Raw genomic sequence first — 14,224 nt, forward strand, 5'->3', positions numbered from 1 at the left:
TAGAGTGAAGGTAAAGGATACTTCATTGTTGAGGTTTTATTATGTGATCTAAAGTTTGATACTTGGATCTAAGGTTTGTGACCTAGTCTACAAGGTCTAACATTGATTGGTCTAGTTGATAGGATAGAGGAAAGAGGTTAAAGAATAGTATAGACAATTATTCTACAAGGAATAGTTGGGAGATATGTTGGACAGTTAGTTCAGTGGTCTTGCCTTAGAAGCTATTTAGACAGTGGGTCCTTTTATCTTCTACAACTCCTAACATGGTTAAAATCTTCTAAAAAGGATTCAAAGTCTCCTAACAGGGACTCATATGCACTAAATGTTGTAATTGACTCCTTAAAAGGTCCATCCTCTAACAAGGAATATTTATATCAGTGCATCATCTTGTGGGCATCATTTCTTCTATGGTTTTCCCTCTAATCAATGGTTTCCCTAGTTAACATCTGTAGTTTAATTGCATATGTGCATCTTGTTATTCTTTTTATTTATATTTCTTGAATGGTTCAAATTATTTAAGGTGGATAAATGTTTTAATTATATGATAATTGATTCACCCCCCCTCTTAGTTATCTTTGTGGACTATTATTTCTAACAATTGATATTAGAGCATCAGGTCCTTGAAGATAAAGTTTACCAACTTTGGGAGATCCATGGAAAACATATTCATAAAGGATAGTCCTAAGTAGAGGAAATTTTGACACCTAGGAGGTGGAAATTCTTGGCGAGTTATTAGGTCTATGTAAACAACATAACATTGAGTGTCCAGATCTAGAGTCCTATTGTATATAAAAGAATAGAATCACAAGAAAAGATAAGTCTAGATGTGAAGAAGGAATAAAGATAAAGGAAGTTATTTATCTAATTATGAAAAGAGAGCCAAAAGATATGAATTTTTTTTTTGTTCGACATGTAAAGAATTTGGTCATTTATTGACTATATGTCCTAAGAGAATAAGAAAAACTAGAAATAGATTACTTTCTAATAAAGTTGAAGAAATTAAAGTAAGTCTAGAAATATTCTTGAATGAATGTGATAATCAACCTAGATTGGTTAATGAAGAGGAAATAATAGACACGACAACTTTGATAACTATCATTGAAATTGCAAATGTAAGAGTTGATGAAAAATTTAGGATATAAGAAAGAATAGATGACTACAATTCAGATGATGCGAATGTTGTTACTAAACTAAGGAATGATGAAGTATTAAATTTGAGACTAATTATGATTTTTAGAATGAAGGAGAGCTAAGGTAGGAAAAAATCTCAGAACCTTCAACAAAGCTAAGAGTTGAGATAACAACTCCTACTTCTAGTAAGAATATGACAAAGAATTGTCCACTAGAGCATATCATCAGAAGCAAATATAAAGGTGTGATGATAAGAAGTAGAATCAATGAAAAACTATGTTTGATATCTCAAGTTGAACCAAAGAATGAAGATGAAGCATGTAAAGATGACTATTGGAAGCAAGCTATGAAAGAATATTTGAATCAGATAGTGAAGAATGAGACATGGGAAATTGTCCCCAGACTAGTCGACAAGAATGTGTGAGGAATAAAATGGGCATTCAAGAACAAGATGAATCAACAAGGTGAAGGTTCAAGGAACAAAGTAAGATTGGTATGTAAAGGTTACTCACAATAAGAAGGAATAGACTATGATGAAAACTATGGTCCTATGGAAGAATAGAACCAGTAAGGTTATTCTTAGCATATGCAACATATAAGAAATTCATTTGAAGTGTATCAAATGGATGTCAAGTCATCATTTTAGAATGAAGAACTTGAAGAAGAGGTATACATAGAATAGCCTGAAGGTTATCCTTTAACAAATGACAAGGACATAGTATGTAGATTGAGGAAAGCATTGTATGGATTCAAGCAAGCACCTAGAACTTGGTATGAAAGGTTGGACAATAATTTGACAAAGCCTAGATATAGAAAAGGTATGATAGATAGTAATCTATATTGGAAAGAAATAGATAATATATTGATGATTTTGGTAATATTTGTTGATGATATCATATTTGGAGGAAATGATGAGGAAAGTAACAAGTTTGCAAAAGAAATAAAGAAGGAATTTGAAATGAGCATGATGTAGAAATGAAATATTTTCTAGAATTACAGATTATGTAGGAAAAAGAAGGAATCTTTATTTCTCAAACTAAGTATCTAAAAGATCTACTAAAAAGTTTTGGTTTGGAAACATGTAAACCCATTGGAACACCTATGGTAACTAGACCCATGCTATCTATAAAGGATGAGACATCTACTATTGAGAAAAAGAAGTACATATCTATGATTAGAGGATTGTAATATATGACTCACACAAGGTAAAATATAGAAAATGCAATTAGAATTGTTGCAAGATTTGAAACTAACCTTAGAGAAGCACATTATGTAGTAGTCAAAAGGATATTTAGATACTTGAAAGGAGCACTAGAGTTTAGATTGGGGTATGATAGATCTAATGATTTCACTTTATATGCTTATACTAATTTTGATTGGGTAGGCAATATGGATGATAGAAAGAGCATTAGTGGTGGAGCCTTCTTTCTTGGAGGAAGATTGGTTTCTTGGCTAAGAAATAAGTAGAATATTTTGCAACAACAAATAATAGTAATCAAGTTGTTTCAATGAAGTAGATGTTGAAGGATATAATGATAGAATTCAATGAACCTATTTTTATACATTGTGACAACATAAGCATAGTGAATATGTCTAAGAATCTAGTATTTCATTCTAAGACTAAGTGCATTTCTATCAAGTACCACATGTTGAGAGAGAAAGTTGTAGAAAAGGAAATTAGATTGGAGTATCTAAGCACCAAAGAGAAGATTAAAGATATTTTCACTAAAGCTCTTCCCAAAGAGACTTTTGAGTATTTGTGAGGCATGCTAGGGGTTGCGCCCCTTCCTACATCAGAGTAGATGATGCAAGAGTGCATCAGTCTATGTAAAAAAGCACTATTGTTTGTTTGGACTGAATGTTGATGCATCCTATATGGGGGGAAATCTATGATGAATAGAGTCATCTAGGACTCTTGTTGGATGTTGGTGTTTTTAGATACTTAAGCAGGTTAGAGATTGATGGTTGCTGAAACCTTTGACATTGATGTCAATGGGGGAGAAGTACAACATGAGAAATAGCTTGGGAGAAGTAAAATATGAAAATATTTTGAGAAACAATAGTTTGAGCATGGAAAATTAGTTTGATATAGAGCACATTGAAGCATATCAATGGGAAAGAATGATTAATGAAGAGGATTTGAAAAGAATGGTTAACAATCTTTTACAGTTGGTATTTTTGGAAGTAGATGTTTTTCATTTATGTCGCCATCAATGCCAAATGAGGAGATTGTTACAAGCATGAATGCTGATGATACTTCTATGGGGGATTATTGTAGAAACATGATTAGATAATTATCATGATGATATGTTACATTCATGATTATGTTTGTCATTGATGTCAACATAAAAATTTTCTATGGTATCTGATAAAAGAAAAAGAAAAAGATCAAGTTGGTAAAAATAGATTGTTGAGTACTTTCACTAAGAGAGGTCAAAGGAAGATACTACTAAGCGTCTAGTATATACAAATAAAATCATAAGAAAAAAATATTAAGTCTAGAAGAATTTATGAAAGTCTTAGTAAAGACTATTCTGAGATAGAGTTTATAGAAGCATGTTTTGGTAAACTTGTTATATCTCTTAACAAATTTGTTATTCTGAGAATCCAAAGTTAAAGATGTGGTAGCTAAGATTTCTTGTCATAATGTTACATGTATACAAAGTTATTCAAGTTACAAGGTGAAAGATTAATGTTGTTGCTAAGTGTAACATGTTCTTAATGAGGTCCTATAATAATTAATTAAGGTGGTTTGATAGACAACTTAGGGAATCATTGTATGGATTTGGTATAAGGAAGAGCATTTTCCAAATTTATCATATATGGATGAAAATGAACGATTATAAATAGCATGAAGAATAGAATGCAAAGATAAGAAAAGTAGAGTGCAAGTAAAGGAAAGTTCGTCGTTGAAGTTTTATTGTGCAATCTAACATTTGATACATGGATTAGAGGTTTATAACCTAGTCTACAAGGTATGACAATGATTGGTCTAATTTTTATGATAGAGGAAATAAGTCAAAGAATAGTACAGACAATTCTTCTACAAGGAATAGTTGAGGGATTAGTTGGATAGTGAGTTTAGTGGTCTTTCCCTAGACACTATTTGGATAGTGGGTCCTTCTATCTTCCACAACTCCTAACTAGGATTCAAAGCCTCCTAACAAGGACTCATATGTACTAAATGTTGTAATTGAATCCTATTAGGGTCCATCCTCTAGCAAATAATATTTATATTATTAGATCATCTTGTGCACATCATTCCCACTAGGGTTTCCCCTTTGAGTAAGGGTTTCCCTAGTTAACATATCTATAGTGAATGTGTATGTGCATCTTGTTATGGATTTTTTTTACTTTGGTTGAATGGTTAAGACTATTTAAGTTGGATAAATGTTTTATTTATTGGATAACTAATTCACCCTCAGCCCCTCTCAGTTTTCTTGGTGGAGTATTATTTCTAACAATATTAACTGTAAACTACAACACAAAGGTTGCACTAGGGTATTATAGGATTGTAATTATAGAAAATTGCTTGATTCATCTGAGTTGGTGTATGATGGAAAAGATTTGTATTAGGTGAGTAAAGCTCACTAGTGGTTATAGGAGTACAACTACATCTAAACAATTAGAAACTAGAATGACATATTCATTAGAGTGAGTAGTTCAAGGGTCTTGATCCTATGTATATGGGTCTATAGGCAACTTGATATGCATAGTATACCTCAAGTGTATAGACACCTTGGACATAGTTAGGTAGCTCTTAACCATGTATGTATGTATGTATTTATTTATTTGTATTTATATATTTATTTATTTATTTGTATTTATTCCACTTGGAACAAGTACCATTTAATTCACTTTTAATGAACTTGATTTCATCCCTTTCCACATCCTTGACCACCAAAGTCTTTTCCTTGGATAGATAATGTAGCAAAAGATTAGTGACGACATCTCTTAGAATATTCTTCTAGATCAATAGCACATTGCATCTAGTGCCTTTGATCTTCTTTACAATACCCAAATATAATTCCTCTCCTTCAAAATCCTATCCATCATTGCATAATCAAAGAGCACAATGTTCTGTTTAATGTCCATCTTGGAAGGCAAAATATGGGACTGTATTATACCAATCTTCACATTCACAATCTTGGTGGAGCCTCAAGCCATATAGCTCACCCTCTTATCAAATAAAAAACCCTTAATCATATTTATATCATCAATAGTCCCACCCATTGTTTTCAAATCTTTGATGTCCCTCAGTTCCATAATATTAGGCTTTGCAAAGTCGATGACATGCAGGATGAGATCAACAATAAGAAAGGCTAATAAGGTAGAACATTGGCTAACAACCTTTATTTATTTGTATTTATATACCCACATTTATTTATTTGTATTTAGGTATTTATTTAATTATTTATTTTGTAAATAATTTCTGACAAGTGGTGCCAAATTGATCTCGTGCTTAGTACATTTATATGACATTGGATTCTATTTTTTTGAAGTAATTATCAAGTTACATTTTTCAAGTTATTTTCACCTTGATCTCCACAATGATTTGACAAAGAATTATTTTCCATTTTGTTTAAATTGTAACACACAATGAATAGTACAAATAATACACATGATAATAATAAGTTTAATAAATGAAGACCAAAAATGCTGTCAAAGTAATTGTTGGGTGATGCAACGCGCTCCCTTGCCCACAGGTGGTTAATTATGTGGTGTTCCATGTTCACTAACAGTCATGTCTTTTGGTGCAACGGCAAATGGGCCCAACAATTGGTATCAGAGCCTGGTTTTGGCTTGGTCATGGGTTCAAATCTCTCCGGTGCCATCCCAACCCGCGTAAGCACCTGGTATGCGCGTCGAGGGGGAGATTGTTGGGTGATGCGATGCACTCCCCTGCTCACAGGTGGTTAATTATGTGGTGTTCCATGTTCACTAATAGTCATGGCTTTTGGTGCAACGAAAAATGGGCCCAACGGTAATAAATTTAAAATATTAAAGACATCCATTTTTAGCCCCAACTTCTCCTCCCTAAAGTGTGCAATATTAGAAATGGGTAAACAATTCAACATCTTGGTAATGAACTTGATTTCATCCCTTTCCACATCCTTGAACACCAAAATCATTGACTTGGATAGATAATGCAATGAAAGATCAGTGACAGAATCTTGTAGAATGTTCTTCTAGTTTAATAGTACATCGCGTCCAATAGATTTGATCTTCTTTATCATATCCAAAATATAATTTGTCTCCTCCTTCAAAATTGTATCCGTCATTGTATAATTATAGACCACAATGTTCTAGTTAATGTCCATCTTGGGAAGCTATATTTGGAACTGTATTATGCCAATCTTTGCATAATCAATCCTGGTGGGGCCTCTAGCCATAAGCCTTTCCTTCTTATCAAATAAAAACCCCTTAACCATCTATGTATCATCAACAGTTTTGCCCAATTTTTGCAAAACTTTGATTTCCCTTAAATCCACAATGTTAGGCTTGGCAAGGCTAATGAAATTTAGGATGACGTTAACAACAAGCATGACTAATAAGGTAAAATAAGAGCTGAAAAACTTTATTTATTTGTATTTTATTGTATTTATTTATTTATTTGTATTTACCTTCCTATATTTATTTATTTATTTTGTAATGAATTTTTGGTAAGCAGTAAAAAGAAATGAATTTTGTAATGAACTTAGGATGAAATCAACATTAAGCTAGGCCAATAAGGTAGAATATTGGCTGACAACTTTACTATTCAAAGAAGTGCTCTCTCTTTTCACCAAAGAGTCACAGTCCATCAATTCGATAGGAATAACCATGACAACTAAAGCCTTGATGACATTCTTAGAGGCCTTGTGAAAGGCCTCTAAAATAATGGTAGGATGGATACCCTTAAACAAAAAATTCACACATTATTTAAGAATTTTACCAGTGATGAAAACTATTTTTGTGTTGTGACCAACAAAAATATCTTGAGATTTCAAAAGCTCTACAAGCATTTTCTCACTGGTGCTACCCACAGGTGCTACATTGCAGTCACCATTTTTAACTTCTTCCAAAACTTCTTTGTGTTGTCTACTTCACCTCTCAAAACCCTAGTAGAAAATCAGAAAATCCAATTCCCTCTAATGATACTTTGAGTGTTAGATTGAATCCCTCTCACTCAAATAGGTTTGTTCTTACTTCTTTCTGCTATCTACTTTGCTTCTCAAAACCCTAGCAATAAATCAATAGATAAAATACCATCTAATGATACATTGAGTGTTAGATTAAATCTCTCTCGCTTAAACAATTTCATTCTTAATTCTCTATGTTATATGATTTTCTTCTCAGAACCCTAGTAGAAAATTAAAAAATTGAATACCCTCTAATGAAACTGAGTGTTAGATCGACTCCCTCTCACTTGAACAAGTTTGTTCTTACTTCTATGTGTTCTCTGCTCTACCTCTCAAAACCTTAGTAGAATATCTATAGATTGAATAACCTATAATGAAACTTTGAGTGTTAGATCAAACCTATTCACTTGAACAAGTTCATTCTCATTTTGAAAAATGCACTGAAGGTATATTATAACCCAATTGAAAACTCTACCTATCATTGCAAATTTGATGCCATTTTTCATTGATGATATAACAAGCCCATCGAATCAAATATCATTGGCCTTGATAGTTTGACATGTTGAGATAGTCATCTAGCTTTGATGCATGACATAGATCAAGCCAATTTTCAACAAATATTTTTGCCAATACATCGATGCTTGTCAAATGCATTGAAATTTCAATGATAGTTTAGCAATCAAGGATTTTGACAAATAAATGTCAAAAGTTTGACGAAAATGACATTGAATAATACGTCCAAATTTAGTAGTGGGGGATCTTTTAGGAGTTGTGCCAATCCTATTAAGAGTTGTAGAAGGAAGATGGTCTGACTATCCAAATAGCTTAAGGGTCAAGATCAATAATCTTACTATTCAAATGGTCTTTGTATTATTCCTTTAAAAATAATAGAAATGAATTGTACTTGTACTTCCCCCTCCTATGTCATATTAACCAAACTTTTGTTTTTGATAGTAGATCACCAACTTCACATCCAATAATCCCTTGGACTGCTTACTTGTATTTACCAAGTACTCTTCTCTTGTTCACACACTTTGCACATAATCAACATCCAATGCCCACTTTACCAAAAGAAAAATAACCTTCCTTTATACCATGTCCTCAAAATAGTTCCTTGAGTTAGCCTTGTGGCTTTCCCAATTGATTATAATAGGACCATATTAAGATAATTAATCATATTAGAATTACACAACACTCTCAGCTCATGGTCTTTATAACTCCTCACATGTATGACCTCAGATGTTGTGCATTGATTGACTTCATCATCAATTTTCTTCTATTACTATCTAACCTCACATATCATTATTTTACCTCAATAAAGAGATATAAAACAATTAACAAAAACTGCTACTAACGAACCCTATCTTCTTACTATTCTCTGTATATTAAGCATATCTTCTGTATGTCTTTGACTTACTTTATGGACATTTAACCTTAGCATTAGGAAAAAGTATATAACACATCCTTAAATGTGCTTGACCTGATCATCAATTATTTGTTGATATGACCTTGTTCACTATTTGGTACTCTACTAGTATTCATATAAATATTGCTATGTTGACATCATTGACAAACACAGTCATGAATGCAACATGTCAATCATTCAAAAAATATTCCACATACTCTGGTAGTGCTTAGGATACTCCCCAAAAGAAATACCATCAACATTCATGCTAACAATTTCCCCCTTTTGCATTGATGCCAACATAGATGGAAAACATCTAAGTTTCAAATATACCAAAACAACACTATACTACTTCTACTGATGTTCTCTTCTTTTAAAATCCTCTTCATCAATCAAATCTAAAACTCACAAGAAAATTGCTCTATTAACAACTCTTAACTTTTCCCCCATTCAATGTATTTCCCCATTGACCTCAAAATACTTTCCTCCTTATTGCATTTAGAGGATCTTCTCCCCAATTTATAATACTTTTAAATGTAATCTCTCCCTTATAGTACTAAGGTGATATTTTTCGTGCATAAACTCCCCCATTGAATTTATTATGTCAATCATATGCTTGAAGTATTCAATAAGCTTAAGTATCCAAAGACACTATTTTAGATCAACTATCAAGAGTCCTAGATGACTCTTCTTATCTCAGATACTCCCCCATATAGGAAGCATCAACATTTAGTACAGTTAAAGAATAGTGCTCTGTACCACTAGACTAATGCAATTTTTGCATCATCTACTCAAAAGTAGGTAAAGGCATAACCCCAAGCATACCTCTCAAATATATCTTTAGGTGAAGGATGTGTAAATTTATTTGCAATCTGATCTTTTGTAATTACATATTCCAATCTAATTTCTTTCTCTTCAAGTTTCTCTCTCCAAAAATGATACTTAACAGATATATGCTTAGTCTTAGAATGCAGTACAATATTCTTAGACATATTGACTATACTTGTGTTATCACAGTGTATGATAATAGGTTCTAAAAATTCTATCCCTTTATCCTTCAACACTTGCTTCATCCATAAGATTTGATTATAATTTTTTGTTGCTACCACATACTCCTTCTGTTATACTCTACAAAATACAATCTTTTTTCTTTCTCATCCAAGAAACCAATCTTTCTCCAAGAAGAAAATACTCCACCACTAGTGCTCTTTGTATTAACCATAATGAATTCCCTATCCACATTAGTATAAGTACATAAAGAAAAATCACTTGATCTATCATACCATAATCTATAACCAGATGTACCCTTCAAATATTTGAATATCCTCTTTATTCTTGCATAATGAGATTCCTTAAGATCAACTTGAAGTCTTGATTCTATCCCAACTATATTTTCTATATATATTCTAGTGTGAGTTAGATATTGTAAACCCCCAATCATTGATCTATACTTCTTTTGCTCAAGTATAGGTGTCTCATCTTTGCTAGATAATTTATAATCAGTTACCACTAGTGTACTAACATGCTTACAATTTTCCAACCCAAATCTTTTCAACAAGTCTTTCCAATTATTACCTTGTGATATGAAAATACCATCTTTGTTTTGCACAATCTACAAACCTAGGAAAAACTTCATCTCACAAATTGTACTCGTCTCAAACTCATTCTTAATCTCTTTAGAAAACTTATCACTTTCTTCATCATTACATCCAAAGATTATTTCATAAAAAAATATTAGAATAATCAACAAACAATTTTAAATTTATTTTAAATAGACATAACTATCTTTTGTACCTTTAGAAAATCCAAGTTTTTTTCTAAATACTTATTGAACCTTGCATACACAAATCTAAGTTCTTTCTCTAGACCATATAGTACTTTCTTTAATCTTCATACTATGTCTTTTTCTTTTGTAAAAAGAAATCCTTGAGGCCACTCAATGTAAACCTCTTCTTCAAGCTCTCCATTTAGAAATGTTGACTTCACATCCATCTAATATACTTTAAACTTATTAATTGTTGCATAAAGAAAGACCATTCTTATTGCTTCAAGTCTAGCCATAGGGGCTTAAGTTTCTTCATAATCTATGCCTTCTTGCTGTGCATATTCCTTGCATACCAATCTAGTTTTCTTTCTCACAACTTCACAAGGTTCATTCATCTTGTTTCTAAGTATCCATTTAGTTCCTATAACATTGTTTTCTTTAGATCTGGGAACCAATTCACATATAATCTGATCTAGTTCTTCCTTCATTGCTTGAATCAAGTGATCATTCTTGCATGCCTTATTTGTGCTTTTAGGTTCAACTTGAGAAATCAGATATAATTCCTCATTTATTGTATTTCTTCCCATTACTCCTTTGTCTTTTCTTCCAATAATATTATTTGTAGGATGATTCTTTTCCATATTCCTATTTGGTGTGGGAGTTTCTATTTCAACTCTTATTTATGTTCTTGGTTCACTTCTATATTCTTCTATTTTCTCAATAATTTGTACACCATTCTACAAGTCATTATTATGCTCAAAGAAAACTTCAACATTCTCTCTAACACATCTAGGGTTATCTTCTTCCAGTTCATAATTATAATCCATCATCATTTCTATAACTCCAAAATTTTCATCCACTTTTACATTTGCACACTCAATAATTATCTTAGTTCTATGATTAAAACACTTGTAAGCTTTTCTTTTCAATGAATAACAAAGGAAAAATACCTTCATCACTTCTTGGATCATACTTACCAATATTATCATCTCTCTTTATGTATCACTTTCAAATTTTTTGAAATACTTCACTAAGGGTGTATGACCAAACCATAATTCATAAGGAGTTTTTTTGTACATTTTTTATTTGCACTCTATTCATGGTGTATACTATTGTATTGACTACTTCGCTCCAAAATGTCTTAGATATATCATTCTCTAACATAATTTCTCTTGTTGCCTCTAATATAGATATGCTCCTCCTTTTTACTAGCCCATTTTTCTTAGGACTTTTGGGTGAAGACAATTGTTCCTTAGTTCCATTCTCTTTGCAAAACATGTTAAACTCTCTAAAAGTAAATTCTCCACCTCTATCTATTCTTAAAGATTTAATCTTTACACCAGATTGACTCTCAACTCTATTCTTAAATATCTTAAACTTATCAAATGTCTTAGATTTTTCTTTAAGAAATGCTACCCATATCATTCTAGTGAAATCATTAACAAAATTATAAAGTACCTTTCTCCATAGAAACCTTTTATTCTGGTAGGGCCACTCAAGTCTATATGAATGGTCTCCAACTTTTATGTAGTAGTGAACTTCTTGCTAGGAAATGAAACCTTCTACTTAGCCATGATACATTCCTTGCAAACAACATTAGTAGGATTCACAGTCAAAGTTTATATGACAAAAAATTCTACGCCACAACCAATTGTTATCCACTTTTTCAACTAAATAAATCACCTCAGTAGGATTTAATTAAAACACATCACATTTGGATCTTGTACTTGTTCCAATCAGCTTACCATCCTTATCTTTGATAATGCAAGTCTTCTCTGTAAACTATAACTGATAACCTTTATCAACCAATTGTCCAACACCCAACAAGTTATGTTCCAAACCATTGAAAAAACATCATTGGTGTTAGTCTTTTCATCAAGAGTTATAGATGCTATCCATGTGATGTGATGAGATGCATTATTTCCCACTCTCACAATTCCTTCATCATGGTTTTTGAATTTAAGAAACTTATTCATGTTACCAGTCACATGGTGTAAATATCCACTCCCTATAATCCAATCATATTTATTTGTAACTTTATAAACTAGGCCTTTTTTTCCTCCAATTTTAATTTCTTCTCTTATATCCACAAATCCTAACTCATCATCACTTTCACTCTGAACTCTCTCCTCAGATTGATCATCTTTATTTGCATAGAAACAATCTCTAGGTTTTTTAGGCTTGGAATTTCTGTTCTATTTTTTCTCTCTTTTAGGAAACATAGAAGAAAAGTAACCAAATTCATTACAAGTCCATTTGAAAAAATTCTTACTATCTAGCTCTCTTCTCAGAAGTAGGCCTATTCCTTTTTCAATATTCTTATCTTCTCTAGATCTGGATCCATAGCTTCTAGCATAGTCTCCATGGGTGTTTGCACTTCTATATAAGCAAGGATAGACACTTAATGTACTAAAATATTTGTCTACTCTTTTCAATTCACTAGGTTTCCTCAAACATGATTATGTTTCTTCCAATCTCTTGAAAAAAGTCTCCCGTGTGAAATTTTTAGTATAGGGTATCAAAAATTCAATCATATGTGCTACTTGTTTGAATGGCGATGTTATGGTTTTCAAAATATTCCATGCAATCTTATCTTCCTCTTTATATCCTTTAAAAAAATTAATTCCTAAGGAAGATCCATCACACAACTTGATTCCTACAACATTCTTAGAAATCCTATGAATATAGCTTTCACATATTCATCTTTTGTTATTTTATCCTCTAGAAAAAAACATATCCAATTCTACAATCTCATTCTTTAGCATGATTATGTCTTTTAAAAATAAATTCTAATGCTTTCCAAATTTATGAGATGTCTTTATTGATTTTACCTAAGTATATTCATTTTCAAAAAGAGCTAACAATAATGCTTCTTTGGCTTGCATATTACACATAAAAAAATATCTTTCTACATCACTGCATTCCTCAAGATTTCTTTCTTTGACAATAACTTTTTTACTCTTTCAGAAAGCCAATATCCTATACCTCTACATTGCAACTAAGTCTTCATCTTTTCCTTCCAACTTTCATTTTTAACTCTATCAAATTTAGGAATTTCTTTTCTAAAATGAGCTACCATTGATCTCCCAAAGTTGTTAAGCTTTGTCTTCAAGTATTTGATGCTCTAATAACAACTTTTAGAAAGTAAAGTCCACCAATATAACTAAGAGGGGGAGGCTGTTCAATTGATTATATAACTATTATTACAATTATCAACCTTATTAATCCTTATGTATGTGAATAGTATAACCAACAACCATAATAAGATACTCATACACAATAACACTAGATATGTTAGCTATGGGAACCCTCGAGAGGAAAAACCTTAGTGGGGATGGTACCCACAAAAAAGTACTAATATAAATATTCCATGTTAGAGGATGGACCCTTTTAGAAGTCAATAAATAAATTAAAGACATTTCAATCCATGATAGGAACTTTGAATCATTGTTAGGAGTTGTCCCAACCCTATTAAGAATTGCAAAAGGTAGATGAACCCACTGTCAAAATAGCTTTAGGGGCAAGATCACTAAACTCAATATCCAACTAGTCTCCTTATTATTCTTTTAAGAATAATAGAAATGAATTGTTCTTGTACTTTCTCCTCCAATGTCATATTAAATAAACTTATGATCTTGATACAAGATCACCAACTTCACTTCTAGTAATCCCTTGGATCACTTACTCACATTTACCAAATAATCTTCTCTTTTTCAAATACTTCACACATAATCAACATCCAATGCACACTTTACCAAAAGGAAAATAAATTTCCTTTAAACCATGCCATCAAAATAATTC

Source organism: Cupressus sempervirens, chromosome 11 (genome assembly GCF_028749045.1).
Source record: "Cupressus sempervirens isolate cs-2001-9-10 chromosome 11, ASM2874904v1, whole genome shotgun sequence".
In the NCBI taxonomy this organism is placed as follows: domain Eukaryota; kingdom Viridiplantae; phylum Streptophyta; class Pinopsida; order Cupressales; family Cupressaceae; genus Cupressus; species Cupressus sempervirens.